General features: G+C 38.1%; 1 protein-coding gene across 1 annotated transcript in view; it reads right to left on the minus strand.

Annotated features, from left to right (window-relative positions):
- The window catches only part of RALYL (RALY RNA binding protein like), a 187815-nt gene that overhangs the window by 112294 nt on the left and 53428 nt on the right, over window positions 1-22093 (minus strand). The window lies entirely within an intron of this gene.

Below are 22093 nucleotides of genomic sequence, written 5' to 3' on the forward strand. Positions count from 1 at the left end.
AGACCAATAAATGTAAGTGACATTATTTTTCAAATGTTAATAGAGGAATTGCTTCTGAACATCAAATTAATAACCTTTAAAACACCTGCCTTTGGGGAAGGGGAAATAGGTTTATGTTTCCTTTAAGTTATCATACAAAAAACATACTGTGAGGCTCAGAAATACAGTATTTTTTATTAATGGGTTCAAGGTAAAGAAAATAGTCGAATTTTCAGCTGTTGTAAATTAGAGGTTATTATATGACTTAGTTGTCTGCATTCATGGATGACTGAGTTCCATGATGAGGGAGGTTCTATGTTATGCAGCATAAATTCAGGAAAATCATCAAAATTATTTTAATTTAAATTAACTGAACATTTGGCTCACAATTCTTATTTTTCCAATGCAGTGAACTTAATAGCCTAATCTTTCAAATAGAGGGATACATTTGATCTGTAAATGGTATCTCTGGCTAAACATATGACTAATCTTGTCATTTCACTGCCCAATCTTTTCTCTTTTGGTAAAAGCATCTTATTGGAAGTAGTCTTGATATTTTCAATGGAGTCAGTATTTCCAAGGATGACTGCCCTAGAATATACTGATGTGCAGCCCTTCAGAAAAGTGCTGAAAAATAGGTGTCTAAATTTAAATAAAGAAGCTTTTAGGAGTTCCCTTAATAACTGCATGTCTAAAGTGATGTACCCTTAAACCATGATCTGGGATCTGTCTTGAGATACTAACAAATATGGAGCATCACATGTGAAGCAAAATAAAAGGAAATGCAAAGGAAAGTAGAACTAAATTGTCATAATGACAAATACAACTTTAAAAGTTCCTTTCATAATGCAGGCATATTTTCTTGTTTGGCAAAGTTATAGATCATTAAAAAAACATTTTTAACATTTTAAAATAAATGACACCTATTGAAACATTATCATCACAGCTTATTATACAGAGAGATTGCTCCATTCTACCTAAACAAAAATGTCATTGTATTTTAATGTCTTACCTCACTGGAAATCTCAGCAGCATTTAATTATAATCCAATTTAAAAATATATCAATTTAAAACAAATATATTAATTTGTCTACAAAGGCACCGTTAAAAAACAAAAAAAAAAAACCTCAACCACTTGAACAGCTACAGTATTCAATCTTTCCCAGTAAATGTTACAGAGTTTAAATAAATGGATACTTTACTAATTAAGAATTATCTTCATTTTTATATGAAATGTTACTTGTATCAGACAAGTGTCAGAACCAGATGCTATATAACAAAAAATATGCTGCTTCCAAGCTCTGAACACTCTTCCAAACTTGATTCTCCATGTCACTTGGACCTAATCTGTAAAAAACTGAAAGACACAGAGAGGTAATCTGTACTAAATTTGGACTAACCTATCGTTTGTGTAAGTTAGCTATACAATAGCTTACACAAAGAAACTAATAGAACATAGGTGGAATAGGCCCATCTCAGCTTTTATTTTAAAGTGATCAATGTGGATGAATGGACAAATTCCTTTATTCAAAAGGATGTAAGATTCAAAAGGTGATTCACCATTTATATGAAAAATGGGAATGTATTTGAAATGCAGATATGAATCGCAAATTTAAGATGCTCTAAATCAAAATCTAGTCATGACCAAGATGACAACGTTCTTTCCTTAAATTTTAAGTTCTTTACATTGACAGATTGCAGACCATTACAAAGACTTATCACCAAGGTATTAATAATTTTCTACCGAGATTAGAAATTAATTGCACTCCAGTGAGCCTCAAAATCTGGAATACGAGGCATCTGTACTCTGAACATGCTAATAAGAACCAAAGGCAAATCAACCAAATAGAAAGTAAGGATGAAAGGTTATTTCCCTCCAATTCATATGCAATTGACCATTGGCTATTTTGTTCGGCCTCGATTTGTGATGTCTTTTTTAAGCTGTGGCTCATGGCCTGTTGGGCAAAATCACCTAGGCATTTTCAACACTCAGTGCTCTGCAGCAGATTGTTTTGCATGGTATTTGGCCTCCTCTTCCTAGATATGATGTACTGTGTTCGTTCTTCTGCAAGTTGAGGCTGCTTTTCAACCCTAGCACCAAAGAAATTTTTTGCTTCTTTACGTTCAGATGTCATTTCTATCCATTACACCAACTTACCAGAATGGGTGAGAGAGATGGGACCATTTGTGGTCAGTAAGCAAGCTTATTTTTTCCCTAGTTTTGACACTAAACTGTCATTCACATTCATGCATATTCTTTTAGTGATTAGATTTCACTCAGGTCAGTTTCAAAATTCTCTTTTTTTCTTCACTTAATTTCTATTATCAAAACAAAAATTGATACAAAATCCTATTTTGTCAGTTTGTTTGTCACAAAAAAATTTTCTTATGTAGCTTTAAGTATTTGTCTGGCAGCTGCACAGTCACCAGCAAACTTGGCCTTTTTTTGCTTTTCCTTTTTTATCTCACTAATATTTCGCAAATCTGTTGCATTTCTTACATGTCATGTTTTGATCATTGCAGTTGCCATAAGAAATTCCTAGTCTCTCTTTCATGTAATCTTATTCTGTTACTGTTCACTAGATGCCTTTTGCTCCTTTCTTGTCTAAGAATTTTGACTGGGAAACATTTTTTGTAGCCAAATATGTAAAACTTGAATCTCTTGTACTGTTTTTTCTCAATTTTCTATAGGCCATTTCAAAAATGAAAAAAAAAAATTCATAATTTTGCTCCGAGCTGGGAAATATGCATGGAATGGGATTTCCACATGCATATTTAATATCCATAAAGAATAAAATAGAACAGCATTCTTGAGAAAACTCTGCATAACAGTATTCTCAAGTACCAGATGTTAAAACTTAAACATGAGACCCTATAGAGAATCAGAGAAACTGTGTGTACAAAGGGAAACTGTTGAACATGATGAGCCAGAGAGAAAGGGAGGAACACTGACAACATTCTGGAGAAATGAGGCAGAACATCTATGTTTTTTATCAAAGTTTTAGACAAAATTTGCTGAAAAAATGTGACCCAAGGCATTTTTTTCTTTAGCAGTTCAGATCAACAGGGAGTACTGCTTTGAGGAAGTCTATTTCAGTTAATTATAATTCACTGCTACCTATATAGCTATTCAAATAAAAGTGGTGTCTTCCTTGGGAGTGTCTTCCTATATTTTAGTTTCTTTTGCTTATCATCTCTGAGCCCCTGAAGGTGCAAGGACTCCCAGCTTCTGCCTGAGACTCAAATGGTCCAGAGGACCTAGACATTACATGAACTGAAGGTTAAGATCCAAGCTTGAGGGTGCTCACAAAAATAATGAACACTCAGCACCTCAGGCAAGTATCTCCAAGAAAATCAACCCGGCTTTCAGCTGGTTATGCAGGTTCCCCAGCCAGCCTCTCTAAATCTCTCCCTCTGACACTTGTGTGACTTTGTTAAATAGTCAGTCTCTCCAGCAATATTTCTTCCTGATTTCACTTCCTTCCTCCTCATCAAATACCTTCTTTTTTTAAAGGAAATGTCTTTATTTCCCAAAAAGCACAATTCAACAGATCAAATTTGACAAAACAAAGTTTGCTTTTGCAACCTGCCTGAATTCCATCTATGGAAAAGAGATCATGAAACTACATCAGTGACACTTACACGAGTGATGGGACAGACCGGCTATCAAAAGGGTTTGTAATACAAGGCAGAGGGGGTGACCTTCAGCTATGACACTTTGTTCTAAGGGAAAACTTAAAAAGAATAAAATCTTTAAACTTAAATCTCCAGACTCTTGCTCTGAAGACCACTTCAGTCTCACAGCTATGTCTCCAGTGCCATCTGCTGACACGGGCTTCCATTGCAACTCCCAAAGTAAAAAGTTCCTCCAAAATCGAGTTCCTCTGAGCTTTGTGCCTGTAGTAGTTGATGTAATCAGAAATTTCTTGTTGGAATTATAACTGCGATTAATTCTACTTGCTTTTTAAAATTTTGTGTTGTTCTTTGCGGACATGTGGAGGTTTTCGGTAAAGCTACTTGTTTGTATTGCCATCATACATTATAAATGAAGATGTTTCAAGGATTCGGATTCTTCTTAGTGCATTCAAATGAGAAAAAAAAAGCTGCTATGTGAAGATCTTGGAGTTATATTATAAATTAAGTAGGCACTTTATTTATAGTAGGGAAAAAGTAATTCTCTATAGTAGCCAGCTGTGGATTCAGTATGACCAGGTTGCTTAAATTTGAAGGAATATGCTCAAATTATGCCCTGGGGTTGTAATTTGACATTACAATTGTTTTTTCTGCTCTGCTGTTTTTTAGTTGAGGTACTTCTTGCATATCTGAAAACCCTTTACACCCAAGGAAGATCTTGGCTTTTAATCACACTACAGTTGAAGAGGTCTATCATCTTAAGGTGGCACCTCAGAGAGGGAAGGCGTAAAATGCAAACATTGCATTTTCCAGTATGAAAAAACTGTACAACACCTACTGGAAAAAAAGAGATGCAGAAAGCTGTTGCTTGACAAGCATTAGGACAAAAAACAGCAAAGACTTTTTTTTTTGTTCAAACTCTGGGGCAGCTCACCAGAATTTTTACACAGATCTGGTGAAATCAGATTTCTATGCAATCATTTCAGAGAAACCCCAAGAAACAGAGAACTCTTTCTCTTTTTCCCGTCTCATACAGAGTACAGGCAAAATTCCCATTACTAATACTTTTTGCATGTCTATTTTCTTTAGAAGTCTTAGTTGAAAAAAGTGTTAGAAGCAGTGAAATAAGAATTTGTGATAGAAACAGTTAAATGTAAAGAAAAAAGAATTGATTATTAGAGTGGAGAATTTCAGACATCTGTAAGCCCAGTAATAGCAGTGGGAGATACTTAAATTTGCTTGGATTTACAGCTTATATGAGACATTTAGCATGATGTGTGTAGGAAGCATTGATTTTAATGCTAACCATGGGAAGAACAACTACACTGGTATCCCAGAGCACTCCCTGCTTCAGGGAACAAAAAGCATTTGGGGAGTTACAAAAGTTCAATATTTTGGTGATGGGAAGATGAATAGGCAACTGAGTTATATTTTGAACTGAAAACATAAGCATGTCCTCAGAGAGACTTGAATGAGACAGAGATATTACAGCAACTACACTGACAATACACTTTCCTGAAATGGAAGATAATGTCTGTCAAGAAACAAGTGGAAAAGGCAAAGACAGTTGGTGACAAATGCAGGTCTTTTAAAGCATGTTTTCACTACAAAGTGAAATTCTTGCTGCCTTTAAAGAGCAGTTTTGCGTCTAGAGATGGTAAGATGTGTTCTTCATCTGCAGTTACCTGGTTATGAGCAAGAAACACCCGAGGGTATCTTTTCAATGCCGCGTTCCAGGCATTTTCATGAGAGGGACTATGGCAGAAGTAAAGAAAGTTCAAAAATGTTCACAAGCTGAAATAGTGGGAAAGAGAGAAACCAGTATAGAAGTTACCTCCTAAGGAGTCAGAAAAACAGATCAGTCAGGGCTGAAGACCAGATTTTAGACTCCACCTTTAAAACATTTATATTCCTCTGTCCCCCCATGTCACACATTTATTTCAATGGAAACTGTACATGAATGATTGAAATCAGACCCCATTAGTCTGAATTCAACCAATCTTACTTACAGCAGGTGATTTGTAGAATAATCATAGTAGACTAGAAAGAAATGACTCATTTGAGGAAGAGTTCTTTCTCAAGGGTACAGAATTACTAGCAATAGGCAAACACATTATTAAATTAAAAGTCTGGAAGAACAGAACAGCTTTATGTACTAAGCTCCAGGTGCATATCCCACTGAAATAATTGAGAGTTTTTGAATAAGCTTCAATAAGCTTTGCATCAAGTTATTTATCAGGGAGTTCATGGCAAATATCGTCTTGATAAGAGCTTGTTTACTCTAAGTTTTCTTTAAAATGGTTAAGAAATCAGACACACATCTTAACAAGCCAGGAAAGTTTAAATATTCTTTAGTTCTACTTTTACAGGGATTGTATCTGAACCTTTGGCATTTTTTTTTTATAGCACCAGTTCTAAAAGCCAGTTTATAACTTAACACTTTCTAATTTGTATTAACCACACAGTGTAACAGAACCAAGACTCAACAGATACCTGGAACATGCTGCAAGAGGTGTGCAGAAAAAAAGGAGGAAAGTTATTTTCCTGCTACAAGATATTTTTATCATTTTCATATTTTTACTTTTTCTGCTATGCTCCCATCACCTCCCACGCTTTTTATTGCAATGCCACAGATTTTCAGATTAATGTTCCTCATACATGATAGTACTGCACACTAGATTAGCTGGATTGAAAAGAAATTTTCTTCATCTCTCTAAATGCATTAATGAGATCAGTGAACACCTATATTAATGCAGTGTTTAGAGCGTGCAGTAGTGAGTGTGGATCTGAGACTGCGAAGAGGGAGGCGGTGAACAAAACTGCCTGGCCTCTAGTGGCAGCAGAGCTGTCTGCTCATAGGCTTGATTAGTGAACAGAATTTCAGTATACCTTCCTATCGTTATGGATTTTTGGAAAGAAAAATAGCTAGTCAATGGGTAGTATAGACAACATAGGAAAGAGTAAATTATAAAAATGAAGAATTAAATTTGAGTGAAGTGGAAAAGAAAAGTCCCTGTAACTGCGATGTAGCAAGAGAAAATGTAAGCTAAACTCTTTGGTGAGTGCTACTTACACAGAATTTGAGAAACATTGTGGCAGTTGCTAGTCAAATCGAAAATCTTATAATAGAAAAATACATTTTGGAAATGATTCAAGTGTTTCTCCATGGTCTTATCATGAAAGGATTTCAAAAATCATTTAAAAAGTTTTTAAAATTAATAATGGCATTCTTCATTATTTTCTTTTGTAGAAAAGAACATGCTAGATTCAAAAGTTATATACTTTAATACTGATGAAAAAGATATATGCAACAGGAAAAAAGGATAGAGGAGTTGTCACCACCTCCCCCCCTATTCTAAGGTAAAAATTAAAAAAAATTAATATTTTTGCAAAATCCCAGAGCAACGAATCCTCCATCCTTCTCTCATCAATTTTGCAATCAATAGATTACCTGCTTCTGTGCAAATCAAAGGAACTCTTGTTGCTGAAATCTAATATATTTTGGGCAGAATCTTACATACAAGTAGCTACAGAGAGTCTGTTATTATTGGCTTAGCATTTCTATTCGAACAACTGATTGAATATGTATGAAAGTTTAGCATCTGCTAAGAGCAATAAACATGTACTTTTTTTTGGTGATGTTTATAAATTCTTGTCAGTAAAATAAATGTCATCATATATTCTCATCATATAATAAACCCATCATAGTTCTTTACTTACTCATGAGACTAGAAATGCAGATGTAACAAGAGGAATCAGAGTCCTTACATGTATTTCTTCCTTTGACCCAGTTTCCACCTTGTTGCAACCCTTTCCCTTTCCTTTTCCTAAAACAGGCTTCTCGTTGCAGAAAAGTGAAGAAACCTTGCCATCTTGTGGTCAACGGTAGTTAACAGACTATCAAACAAAACCATGAAACAGGCTGCAAATACTGTAGTGGTCACCACGTGGGGAGCTGCAACTTCAGTGAATTTAAGGAAAAAACAGAACAGAACAAAATTTTTAAGTATAAGGAAAGTGTCATACATTTTTACCAGTGCTGCAGAGGTAACAAGACTAGAAATGACTCAAAGCAAGAAAGAATGAAATAGGTGGGCTGTACATTTTTTTTTTACTTACAAGCTCTGTTAACCACTGGTGATGCAGGGTATATATTTTTTTTTTTTTTGCAAATAACTGACATTTGCCAAGCAATTTTATCATCAAACTCACAAGCTGTTATCAAAAAATTAGACAAGTGAGCTGGGAAAACCTCTTAAGGCTGTTATGGCTCAGCAAAGTAGATTTTTTTTGTAGTGCCTGAGACCCCCAACATGTGAAATGTTTACATTACAACTCTCACAATGAACACAGAAGAGAAAGGCAGCAGATTTTGCTCCCAGGTGCTTCTCACAAGATGTGGACAAGTTGTAGTGGCCACCTCCCTGCCTGAAGGGAGGTTCCCAAGGAGAGAAAATCTCCTGGTGGTATACACTTGACAAAGCAGCTCCTCTGTCAGCCTTTTCACTTGTCATAGTGGACAGATAAAAAGGTTGCATCTATGCTCTGGTGATTTGTGGCTGCTAAAACAGTCCACAGTCAAAATGATTTTTCTAATTTATGCAGGCAGCCAGCCTTATACTCCCCTGGCCACCTGACCAGACCTTCCACAATACAAGAGACATAAATTCAGATTAATTTGGCTTATAGAAAGACTTGACTGACTGGTACAACGTGAAGGAACAGTTAATTCTTCTTTTCCTTGAAGAAGTTCAGTTTGTCTCTACTCTTATGGTCTTGTAATTTTTTCCCCAAGTCTTGCAACGAATTCAGTGGGGTTTTTCTGCATACCATCCCATGCAGTTAATGTCACCGTTCTGCTAAGGAAGAAAAAATTACCAAAAAAAAAAAAAAAAAAAAATTTAGGTGTGTACTTCAAATGACAAGCTCTCATCTAAGCCCCCGGACTAACGATGCTCACTAGCAGTGATTATGTGTTTGAGAATTTCTGGATGTTGAAAACCCCTTAAGAACCCACAGAGGGTACTTGAAAATGAAACCTACCTCGGACTTTTCTCCTGTATCAAAGGCTGAATACCATGAAATAGCCCATCTCTACACAATTAAACACTTTTATTCCAAGGCAAGGTGGCTGCATCCAGAGTACCTATTAAAATGGTCCTTGGCTCAAGCTACATCGCAAACCATGCATCGGTGTTGCCAGGTAAGTGATAGTTGGCTCAAGCCAAAATCACCCCAGAGGATGTTCTAACAACTTATGCTGTAGATGGTTGAGGTCCTGAGCCTGGGAACATTCCTTGGTTCAGTTTAATGAGTGTTAGGTGTAGCCAAACATTTTTACCCCCAGATTTATGTCAATGGCAGTGGAAAATTGTTTTAGAAAATTTTGGCTCTGAATCCTGAAGGTAAACAGTGAGTTATTTTGTTCTTCATAAAAAGGGCATTATGCCCATTAACTGTAATGAAGCTCCTCTCTGAAAAGAATCATTTTTCACCTTATTGTCTGTTTCCTACTTGAAGAAGAGAAAAAAGGATAAGGGAAATTCTGTTGAATGACGAAAAGAAATGTATATGGGGTATGGCTCAAATGGTGCTGGAAAAATGTTTTCGTTTTCTACTGTTGCTTTAATGTCTATTATAGCACTACAGCTAAAATTAGGATATGAAAGCTTGCAGATGGTATACTGTATTTGAGTTCTGCTCAGGTGAATTAAATTAAAACTGCATATTTGTTAATGACAGAGAACTACATTGTTCACAAAAGAAAAGACACATTGCCAGTAAAATGTTCAAATACTTCACAATGAAAACAAGATCCATTCTATCCTACCTGGAGGCAATGGTACTTAGGATTAGACAACAGATTTATTTCTAGGAAATTTGCATGATTCATGAAATTTCCATTACAAAATTAAGAGAACATTTTTGAAACTGAAGTAGAGGCAACTTATTTGCAATCAAAGGCAACAATCATTACAATGAAATACAGGTCAGATGTAAGAATGATATGCGTTATCTTTGAATTGAGGATTTAATTTAATGTCTATCCTAGCAATTAGCTTCTTTGCATGAATCTTAAGAAGAATTTGGTAGTCTGAACACATGCAACAATATCTGAGCTTCAAAACCTGTTCCAGCTGGGATCCCACTAGGGAAGAATTAATTTGAAAGCTGTGAAGTTTCATTCTAAAAAAAAAAAGAAGATACGAACAATGAGACATAGAAATATAAACAGAAGTATATTTGGTTATGACTAATTTTTAACTGTTGCTGGTTGCATATAAAAAAAAGCCTGAAGGCTACCAGCAATGTCCCTGTGGTCTTGGCTATAAACAGTTTCATCATGGGAAATATTGATCAACAAGCTGGCAGGTTCAGCCAGGCTACCACTTCTGCGTGCCTGGACCAGAGGTGAGTAGATGGAGTAAAAAAAGAACTGGGTATGGCTCTGGGAGAGTGTGGACCCCTCCTCTGCCTTACCTCACTGGAGCACCAGGGACTCTAGGAAGCACCAGGCATGTACTGGATCTAATTTACTCTGTCCCTCGGGAATGGCTCAAGGCCCATTTATCATGGAAACTAAAGGATTTACAGCAGTCTATGCCAGCATGGTGGATCCAAACATCTCAGTTCAAGGCATACATCGTAACAAGATCCTAACTGTAGGCAAGCTTAGCTCCTACACGATACCTCAAGTTTTCATCTGAAAAAAATCTAATTGTAGGACAGAAATGAGTCCTGACACATTCCATCAAGTCTGCTGATTTGGATGATTAGGATCACCATGGGATTACAAGCAAGCCATGGATCTTGCCTGGGCTATGGTCCAAATACAGACTCACAGCCTAACTTGAGGGTGCCTTTTGATTACATAGCCATACACAACTACTCTTGCCAAGGAGTTAAGCAAAACCCTCTAAAAAAACCCAACTATCTAGCCTCAACAGATTTTAAGAAACTTTTATTCAAAGACCAGTTTCAGTAACTAAACAACTATGCTATCACATGAATAACTTAACAGTTCTTTAAACAGCATCATTATGTCTGTCTTTTAGGCTAGGAAGAGTTTTGTTTGCTGCTAAGAGAGAAAGTCTCCTTAAAGAAATGCATTTTGTGAAAGCTCAGAAAGTTTTCCTGAATATTACAGAGGACACAGTTGCTTGAGCACAGGGAAAGTAAAAGTTGAATTCAGATTGACTAGAAATTACCATACACGTTACTCACTATTAAACATATCTAGCAAAATTTCTTACCACTTGTTATATAGTATATACTGCAGAATGCTAGCAGAATCTTAAAAAGTCTTTGAAGCATACTATCTTGGAGTAGCACATGAAATTTGAGAAAAACATGACTAATAAAAACTTGTTTGATTAAGCCTGTATATGTTCTCTTGCGATAAAGGAAACATATAACGCAGTTAAAACATTTGATCGCTGAGAAGAAGTCAGTTGGGTAATATACAATGAAGCAATCTAAAATACAACTGACAGCCTGAACGACCAATAGAGCAGTTCATTCCTCATTCACCTGCTTCCTCATAGCACTCTTAATTATCTTGCTTTTGCACATATCTATGTACACTTCAGGGTTCTTCTGTACCTAGATCTCCAAAATGCTCTTCAAGCCCCTTGCTGTAATGCTGCAGGGTGGATGTCTCCCATAGTAATTAATATTTTGTATGGTAGTGCACAAAGCTAGACCAAGCACACAGAACTGCAAGCTTCTGTACAAAATAACTATGTTTGTGGCTGGCAGAAAAGTAAAATTGCGTGACTGAAAGACATTCAGCCATAGACAGTCAGGAAGCAGGACTGTTGAAATGCTTTTGAGATGTTCATGTTTCTATCTATTCCATTCTCTGTAAACCAATAGCTCTGCCTCAGCAAGTGTAACCACAAAACCAACAAAGCTATCTGAAAGATTTCCATTCTAAGGCACCATGAATGAAGTACTTTCCTCTTGGGTTTTATGGCAGTTGAACTATGATGCTGAGTTGATTCCAAATGAAATGTCCTTTGCTGTGAAGCCTCTGCTCCTTTAAAAAGAGGTAAAACTTCAGAACAAAGGGAAAGGCCTGCTTGTTTTATCACGTTTTGAAGGATGAAGTCAGGGGATTACATGTGGGCAGACAATGTCAAAGTTAGAAATTCTGCTGAACTGATGGAAATTAAGTCATCTGTTCTTCCTTGTAGGAGATATCCTACATACGTTTTACATATCATTGTCAAAGGACCTGAGAAAAGAATGCAAAGGAGTCTTAGTATAGCTACTGGGTGTCACTGTGCCTCAGCAAACCTGTCACACCCAGAGCAATGGGGGAAAGGATGGTTAAAAAAGAGAATCCCAAATAAATGATGACTGGTGAGGGTTGTCAGCAGTGTATAAAAGGACTCCAATCAGGAAAAAAAAAAAAAAAAGAGTAGTACTTTTTCTCTTCTCCTGGCTTTGTAAATATCACAATTAAGACCTCATACATGCCGTGACTGGAGGTTACTACCAAATTCACCCTGTCACAGAAAAGTGCTTGCAACGCCGACTCTATTTTTGAAAAGAAGTTGTCTGGCTCATCTAACTGCAAAGGGCTAACTAATAATACTCAGCTGACTTTTCAGAGAGCTTGAAACAATGGGTCTGATAAAGGCTAATTGCCTCGATCACCACACTCAGGGCTCTCTGAACCTGCTGCTCTACAAGTTAATTAGTTTTCAGCATAAGAAAAATACAGAAATCAGTGTGGATAGAGTTCATTCCACCATGGCCAGATGCCAAACATCTGTTTCACTGCTCTGTTTCATTCTGTCATTTTCTCAGTTACTTTTTTTCAGAAAAAGTACTGCTTGAATTTTATTTCCTCTTTTACTTTTCACCATTACAACCAAAAAAACAAGGTTTAAAAAAAGAGCAGGGACAAGCATCTGTTTTGTAAGCAGGTCGTAAGTAGAACCAGAAGTTCAGATTTGGCCGCTACACAGCTCAGGGGATAGAGGAGCTGCCAGAATGGAGCTAGCCGAGAAGCTGAGCCACTGAAGATCAATATAAGCTTTCTGCTTCCAGATTACATGCAGCATAGGGAAGGGACACATCACTTAGGGGTAAAACAGTCTGGCCTATAACAGTAAGGCTGTGTTGATGCTTTAAATTTACAAAGAAAATTATTCGCATTTGGAATTGAAAAAGCAAACACTGTTGTGGAATAAGTGACCTTTCCCTGGGTATTATACTTGAGTGCTGCAGACTCAAAGGATAACTGTTTCCTACCATGGAACATCTTAGGTGTCCAATATACCTGAAAAACAGATCAATTCTTTGCATAACTGGACAATAATTCAAGAGCTTACTTTTAACCCTGACTTTTAAAGACCACGGACTATATTAAAAGATGTGGCTTGAAGAGGTGATGAAGTACCTGAAGCTTGTCCCTGAAGCTCTAACACAAATTGTGTAAATAGTCTTAACCATTGCAACGAAGTCCCTGGTCCAATTTGGCCCATGAATGCTTCATTCTTTCCTGACAGCTTCTGCAGGAGGAGTCCAATCTGCAGGCTGTCCCAGGCTTGCCTGGCATTTGGTGACACTTGAAAAGAGAAGGCATATTTTTTGAAGCCACTCAGACAAGGAGGGAACTGATCCCACATGTCCCACCTTCTAGGAAATTTCTAACTTCCTCCAACCATTTATTTCAGAGAAAACGTGAGCAATTGCTTGTGCACAAAGACACACCTCTGTCCAGAATCTGTTGCAGGATCTGAAGCCCAAGCTCTGAGTGGCATCTAAGAGGGAAATTGTGATCCTCCCTCCAGTGTCTTTTCTTGGTTAGCCTCCATACTCCCCATTTGGCTACTGGGGGTGTGTGACTCCCTTTATGACAAACCAGGCTGCTCATTGCAAAGGGATCTAACTTGGGAATTATGTTATCATGAATTTAATTTTTGAATCTCACTTCCAGATACATTTTTAATAACGTGGACTCCTTCACTGATCTGGGCTTTCTTAACCCCTGAAGTTCTCAATACTAGGTAATAGATGAGCAAATGTAATTGAAGATTGTTATCAGATGGTGGCAGCAAAGGACCTTCTGATGTTTGGACTTCAGCGATGTGCATCCAGCATACTTACTGCTCATCCTGTGTTTTGTTTTCAAGTACCACCTATGATTAGGAGTAAACATTACACTGCATTTGTTTCAGCAAGAGGAAAAATAGAAAGCACATGGTTTATTGCTTGTTTCTTGGAAAAAAACTTTTGAATTGGATGTAACTCTCATAGCAGTCAAATAAAATAGAAGAAAAAAACAAATGGGTAAATAAAAGTAAACAAAACACACAAGTAAATAAAGGAATGATGAAATAACTCTGACATCCCCCAGAAAGTGAGAAATGGCTAGAATATTTTTGTCTAGATGTTCGAAGAAATTCTAACATAGACTGACACAATAAGTATTATTTTCATAACTAACATTGTTCTCAGTATCATTGACATAAAAACAATTACACTGACAAAACAGCCAGGTCTCTTCTTGTGCACTTGCGAGGTCTCAGCTAAAAGTAAAGAACCAAATCTGAATCTAGAACCTGCAGGGCATAGAAGATTTTAGTTATTTGTAGATGAGATTTCATAATGTAAGAGGCTGAAGATGGATGGCCCTGTTCGGTACTATTGCTCTGCATTATGCTACAGCTCCATTAGCACAACTGTGGGCAAATAATTAACAGCAAGGTCAGATATTGCCTAGAATAGTCTTGAAAATAGATGTAGGAAAAGAGAAAAGCAAAAGAAAAGTAGTATTAAATTAAAGTTGAAAAATTAATAGAGAGAAAAAAAAGAGAAGAAAAACAGCACTGAAAGCTGCTAGCTACCTTGAAAACTGAATACAGTTCATATCATACTGCACTAACTTGCACCAAACTAGTTTTGAGAGTTCCTTTCCAGTTACTATCCAGATCACTGGCTTACCATTAGCTGCGTTTAGCTGAATCTCTAATGGGTATGAGAGTGAAGTTTAGATTTAAACTTCAGAAAAAAGCTTTGATTCTGCAAATGGCTTTCCTGGAACTGGACATATGCTCTGGCACAGAGGTTTAAGGGCTTCAAGAGGAGTGTGTGAGATCCCCACTAGTCATGCAGAAGAAGCTGGATGACTGAGACAGTATATCCTAATCACTCAAGAAATTGCGTATATCCTTTCCTAGTTACACCATCTATTTACCTGCACTCAGCAAATTCCACTCAGTTATTGATAAAGAGTCAAAAGACATTGTCACCTCCATAGGCTGAACTCATTGGATCCTTCAGGGGTTGCCTACATCCCTCTGTCTGCTAATTTTTCATGCCAAGCACACACACTACCTCCTACCTGCCTCTCATCTGCATTTTAAGGATGCACTGGCACTGTCCACACACACTCTTGATGAAGGCTCTGTGCTGTCTCATTCCCAAGACCCCTGCTGCTCTAGTACTACCAATACCCATTTCTAGGACCACCATTTACCTCACTTTCTTTTCTTTAAGTCATGCATATTTCTTCCAGTTCACTCCTTCCATAATATTGTCCCTGTCTCCTCCATCATACTGTATCTCAATCTATGGCAGGATTTTTGTGGATTTCTGCAATTCCTACATTTTTTTTTTTTAATGGAAAATGTCATATAAGGTATCAGCACAGACAGCTGTTCTGAGAGGACTGAGATGATGGAAAGAGTTAATTATCTTTATCTTGGACATGCAGAACTAACATCAGTTCGTTCCTTGTTCTATGGGCAACGACACCAAAACAGCTAATTACAGTAGTTGCTGGGTCTGGTAAGCAAATTCAAGACAAAAATGATTCCTTGTGGCCTTTTCTTCTGTATTTCAGATCAGCAAGGTCCTTCCCACTGTAGCTGAGGTCACTCCCATATGTTTTGGAGTTGGTGAGGCATACGAATATTCATAGATGGCATCCAAACAGAGCGATGCATTCAAATTGTCAAAAACTAACTTTGGTTGTCTAGTGATGCAACTGTCCTATGTCTGAAAGTCTGATAGAGGTGTTGGCATAGATTCGTTCAGTTGACTAGAACCAAGTGGTATCTTTCTGTAGCTTATAGGTGGGCAACTTTAAACTGCCACCATGTAGTCCCCTCCACAAAAAGCGCTACCTTGAGTTCTGATTCAGACATTGTATCTTCTTTGAGCTCTAAGCAGTCTATCCAAACCTTTTTTTTCTTCCCCTTAAGCTGGTGCAGCTTTAATAACCTCTGCGCCATGACTTCAAATAGCCAATATGTTGAGAGGGAATATCCCCATCCTCCATCTCCATTTCCCCCTGCTTCTCCACCTGCACAGGGAGCAGCCGTGCTCCCTGCACAGCCCCCTTTGATGTACTAGGGCATCTGGGGTAACTTCCACCTAAACTTAGCATAAGGCAGCTCTGCTGAAAATTAATAAACTAGTGAGGAAACAAGTTACTGTGAACACAAATAACAAGTTTAAAACCACAGAAATGAAATGTGTTAATCTTTCTTCCATTACCAATATGCCTAACTGCAAAACAAATATTTGAAAATCAAGCAAAAAACATTCTCTTCTACCCTACTGATTTACCAAAGACCTCAGCAAGACTAAAGAAATTTTCCCAAATAATAGTGGCACAGGACATTTAATGGGATTTTATTAAGAAAATATACATGAACAGTGTTATCTATCATGATATTACATCCAGACTAGGTGAAAATCAGCAAACACTAAGGCCAATATGTTTTACATCTTAATGTTTCTTATTCCACCAACTTATTTCATTTTATTTTGCATATGCTACTAGATTGGTCTGTGCAAGCAATCGTACCTTTTCTTAAATTCTAAATGTAGGCTATGCATATGTAGTTCATACCATAAAAAAAACCAAGATTAAAATTGTAAAGGAGCTATGAGGAAATTATAATGGCACTAAAAATAAAATATGCATGTATTTTTAAATATCATGGGCAGAAAATAATACTAAAATATAATAAACTAAAACCAGAAATGGAAGTTAGTAGCACACTCAGTCAGTACTTGGAACAACTCAGACAGAAAAGAACAAAAGTGTTTCAGATAGCTACAGTTAAAACACTTCAGATACCCAGGAGAAATCCCAGAACACAGCCACAACTAATGGAGCCCAATTATGCAATTTTACTTGGTTCAAAAAAAATGTCATATTTGGGGATATCTGAAGTTTTGCACCTGGATGATGCAATGTACCCCATTACTGTATTGGCTGTTTTATATACTAGGGGTGGGGGGGGGAGAAAGCTTAAAATCTGATAGATACCTAAAAATAGAACTAACCTAGAGTCCCTAAATTAGGCCATATGACTTCAGAAATAACTAGGTTAAATGGTATCATAAAACACCATACAAAACATACAAGTCTGCATGTCACTAAGAATTATCAACAGAAATTGGCAAAGATTTGCAAGGTAATAATTAAATTCCAACCCTAGAATGACTTGAGAGTCATTAAACTCTCTACAGCAATAGGCATTGCTGAGAACCTTTGCAGACAGTGACTAATAGGGATGAAAAATCTTTGCAAGAATCTAAGCTGATTTCAAGCTGCCCTCAACAGGAAAGAAAGTCAGGAAGGAAGAGAACATCATCCTTTTTTTCTTTTTAAAAACTGCTGTGCTCTCAGTAACCACGGCTTTTTTTTTTCCTTTGTGCTGCATGTTCCATGTTACTCAAACTTAGCATCATTGCAGAGACAATGCGAGAATGGAGAGCGTTTTCTACACAAGAAAGTAAAGATTGTTTTCTGTGGGTAAAGGCAGAAAACTCAGTGGTGAAGAATAGTTATAAGCATTCTATTTCTGAAGATTTGAAGGAAATTTCAGATCTTTCCTATTTAAGGAACAGAGTCTCCAACAGGACTGTGACAGATTTCCCACACCTGCTGTGAGAATAATATGCATAGCTCTGAAGTATTACAGACCAAATCTTGTGCATGATTTCAAGGTCATGTTCTGAATGAGATTTTTCCTTTGTCTTTACCACAATATGTATGTATATGTATATGTACAAAGTAAGGGAAGTCTAAGCTGCATTACCTCAGTGACAAAGTTCTATAAAATATTTTTGATCAATAAACTTTAAAACTATTAAAGGAGGGATTATTAAAATCGTTAGAGCAGTGAGAAACTTACATGGTGCTCTCTGACAAGACACTGAAATGCTAACTACTTCTTTCAACCTTTTCTATTAGCTGTTACCAGAAATAAGTCACCTCAAGACCTCCTTATTTTATTAATATAATCTTAACACCTGTAACTTAAATTCTGAATGGCAAGATTATTTATCTATTTAATTATCTATTTTTTAACCTTCAGCATCAGCAGCCCTGTGGCTATAGGCAAGGTAAACTTAAAAAAGATACTAAGGAAGGTTTGGCAGTAGAAATCCTAAAGACCCTAAAACCTGTGTTGTGAAGAAACAGAACACACAACTGTTGTTTTCAAACCAAAGTGGCAACTTACCATTCACAGAGCTGTATTAACAATATTTATTCCTCTGAGACTGGAGGGCTTTTTACTTCTCTGCCTACTCCCTGAGAGATTACCCAGTACTGACTTGTCGGCCATGAGTGGGACATACATGAGGCATTATTGTCAGCAATGAGTGTAAATAACACCGCATCCATGTTTTACATAAAGTCATTTTCTGTCATCTACAAGATACACAGTTAAGTCTATCATACTTTTATAAATCTGGAAAGGTTTCTGCAGAGGTGTTCATGATTTTAAACTTGATTCAGTTCTGCACAGGGAAATAATAAGCCTTCTCTGTCCTCATCAGAACGGCAAATAGCCCAGGGTGGCACTGAAAATGAGTCTCCCCTGTATAGCGTGGATGTTGTAACCTTGATCTTGTAGATAAAGTGTGAAGAAAGGACATCCCTTGCTCCAACAACGCTCTAAGAAAGACACTGACCTTTATCTGGTTCAGACAGAAACAACCAGGGTGCAGAAGGACGGAGTTCTTGCTGGAGGAAATGCCTTTGGTAGCTCTGAATGAAGGTGCATTTAAGATCTGTGCCTCTCCTTGATATTAACTGTGGGTTAACTTAGCCATTGACCAGCATAGGATGCCAGCTGCTATAAATCCCTTTGCAATGCATGGGAGCTTTAAGTTGTAGGGAATATTAGGTGCCCAAGTCAGCACTATAGGGTCCCCATGGGAGTCAGCTGAAATTCAGGTATTACAAACTTTCCTTGCTGCCCCAACTCTCTCTGAATCTGGCTCCTATGTCTGATTCATCCATTTTTGAAGGCAGCTGCCTTCCCCTTGCCCCAAACAAGAAACTAAGTGCACTAAAGATTGCAGAATATTTGAATGCCAGAGTAATGCAGGGTCATATAACTGCTTTGGCTAGAAAGCAAGAAAAGGCAGGGAAAAGCAACCAGTTCCTGATGCAACTGTACCCATCAAATGTGTTATAAGATATATAGTGCTTTATGCTAAACAATTCAGCAGGAGAAAGTGTGGGGCAAGAAACCATGGGGATAGTCTACTAATTAGTGAGTAATTAATTCAGAATGTAATCTGCTCCCACTGAGAACAATGTACTTGTCTCAGTAGGACTTTTAGAAAAATAGGAAATAATAGACTTTCATAATTGCTATAGGTAGGTACCCACCTTGGTGCTCAAATGCTTAATTACTTTCCTGCTTTCCTGGTATTAAATCTGTGCCTAGGCAAATAAGAATCTTCCTCCAGTCTGAAGCCATCACAGCACCTGTCAGTACTCAATAGGCAGTTCTGAAGCGGGGTCTCTGCACACCTGAGGTCTGCCTTGCATCATGAAGGGGGCCATCCCTTGAGCCAAAATTTCAGTTTTAATGGGAAGAGAGCAGCTTGGAAAGGTTTCTGTCACTGAGAGGGAGAAAGACTAGCCAGCAGCAGTAGGAACCAGTGCTGCTCTGCCTGCCTGTTCTTTCAGAAAGAAGCAGAGATTGTAAGGAAGGATGACTGTTCAAAGCTGCATGGAAAATGAATGGTGTCTGGGAAATATACGTACATATTTTGGGCATCTTTGGACAAAAAAAATTTGGAAACACAGTACTTTACTAACAAGACAACTGTAGCAAGTGGACTCACACACAAACACGCTGAAATCATATTATCAGTAAGTCTCAGCCAATTAATCTGCAGATATCTAATGCCGTCATATCAGTATATACGTAGGTCCCAGGCTTGCAAGTTAGTTTCCTTCCAGAACCTAAACATTCCCAGGAAGCTCTCACACCTCCTCCAAGTTTGGAGGGATGATGGTACAACTATGAATTGTAATATGAAAAATACCTTTTTTTCCTGTACAAATTGTGTGATAATTTACATTGATAGAAAATGATGAAACCATATATTTGGAGATCACATATTATGTAATATAACTACACATTAGCTACACGTGAGCTTTCCCACGTTGCACTTCATTTCTTCATTTCTTCCCATGAATATATTGCAGTGGTAGCACTGCAATACTTTCACAATAACACAAATTCCATCTGGAATTATTATACATCCATTAAAAATATTTGAGTCTATATTTAGTAGGGTCATGGAGTGACCTTCACACTGCATGGGAGGTGTTGCATATAGCTGCTATATGGGGGGGTGTCTCAGAACAGTAGTATAAAGAAAAAGAATCTCCTTGGAAACACAAGCATATGAACAGAATGCTGAGCTAAACAGCTCAAATACTAAGGATATGAACAACTGGGAAAGGCCATGGAGTTTTTAGGGGGGAAGGATGGCTGGTTAAATGGTAGCTTAGTTTGTTGGCTCTTCTGAAGAAGTGTACAATTTCTCCAGTTGTGTCCATGTGCCTCACAGAGCTGCTTCAGAAGCACTTAACTGGACTCAATAAGGCCAAGTGCCGGGTTCTACACTTCGGCCACAACAACCCCAGGCAACGCTACAGGCTTGGGGATGAGTGGCTGGAAAGTTCCCCTGCAGAAAAGGACCTGGGGGTGTTGATCGACACCCGGCTGAATATGAGCCAGCAGTGTGCCCAGGTGGCCAAGAAGGCCAACGGCATCCTGGCTTGCATCAGAAATGGTGTGGCCAGCAGGAGCAGGGAGGTGATCATGCCTCTGTACTCGGCTCTGGTGAGGCCGCACCTCGAATACTGTGTTCAGTTTTGGGCCCCTCACTACAAGAAGGACATTGAGGTGCTGGAGCGTGTCCAGAGAAGGGCGACGAAGCTGGTGAGGGGTCTGGAACACAAGTCTTATGAGGAGCGGCTGAGCGAGCTGGGGTTGTTTAGCCTGGAGAAGAGGAGGCTGAGGGGAGACCTCATCGCTCTCTACAATTACCTGAAAGGGGGTTGCAGAGAGGTGGGTGTTGGTCTCTTCTCCCAAGTGAATAGTGACAGGACTAGAGGAAATGGCCTCAAGTTGCGACAGGGGAGGTTCAGGCTAGACATTAGGAAAAAGTTCTTCACTGAGAGAGTGGTGAAACACTGGAATAGGCTGCCCAGGGAGGTGGTAGAGTCACCCTCCCTGGAGGTATTCAAGGAGCGTGTGGATGTGGCATTGTGGGATGTAGCTTGATGGACATGGTGCTGTGTGGTGTTGGGTGGGTTGTGGCTTGTTATTGTTGTTGTGTGGCGTGGGTTTTGTGGTTGTGTTGTGGTGTTTTTTTTTTTTTTTTTTGTGGGTTTTTTGATGTTGTGTGTTGTGGTTCCCCCCCCCCCCCCCCCCCCCCCCAGGTTGGACTCGATGATCTTACAGGTCTTTTCCAACCGTACTGATTCTGTGATTCTGTGATTCTGTGACTCCTGCTGAGTCGCGGCTTTGAAATGCCCTAAATGCAAAAGCTCTTTATGAGTCACAAAAACCACCTTCATAAGAAAGGAGGTCAGGCTGAGACAACCTAGCAAAGGGTTTCATCAGGCTACGCTGAGATACATTATTGCGCATTTAACAGGCTGTGTTTTCTTTCTGTCCTGGTTTAGGTTAAGTGTAAACACTTCTCTAATAAAGGCAGTAAAGGTTGTCTTGGAGCTATCATCCTTGTGGCAAAAGTACAAGCAGCGACAATGTGTCTGAGCTTGCTAAATCTAAAGTATCACCATAACACTTTTGGTGAAACTTGGTATTTGGGCCTACCCGATATTTCTGAGTACTAATCTATAGGTATCTTGTTGGAAACCATTTAAACCACTGAGAACTGATTTTCCCTTGTTATTGTGATACTTGTCAAAGTTAAACTAATTTTTAATATATCATTCCACACAGCTGGTTGAGTTGCAACCTGCAGCATAAACAAAGCTCTTTCTTTGACAATTATTCCTTAAGGATAGCATTGCAAAAAACTAGCTGTTGTAAAGAACTGGTATTTTCTGTTGTAAATGACTCCTATTGCACTGATAGAACCGATCATGTGGGATTTACATGTGAGAAGGTAAATTCTAGGCAATAATAATAAATTTGAGGGGTTGAGAGACACATTTTAAAAAATT

Source organism: Gavia stellata, chromosome 3 (assembly GCF_030936135.1).
Source record: "Gavia stellata isolate bGavSte3 chromosome 3, bGavSte3.hap2, whole genome shotgun sequence".
Classification (NCBI taxonomy): Eukaryota; Metazoa; Chordata; class Aves; order Gaviiformes; family Gaviidae; genus Gavia; species Gavia stellata.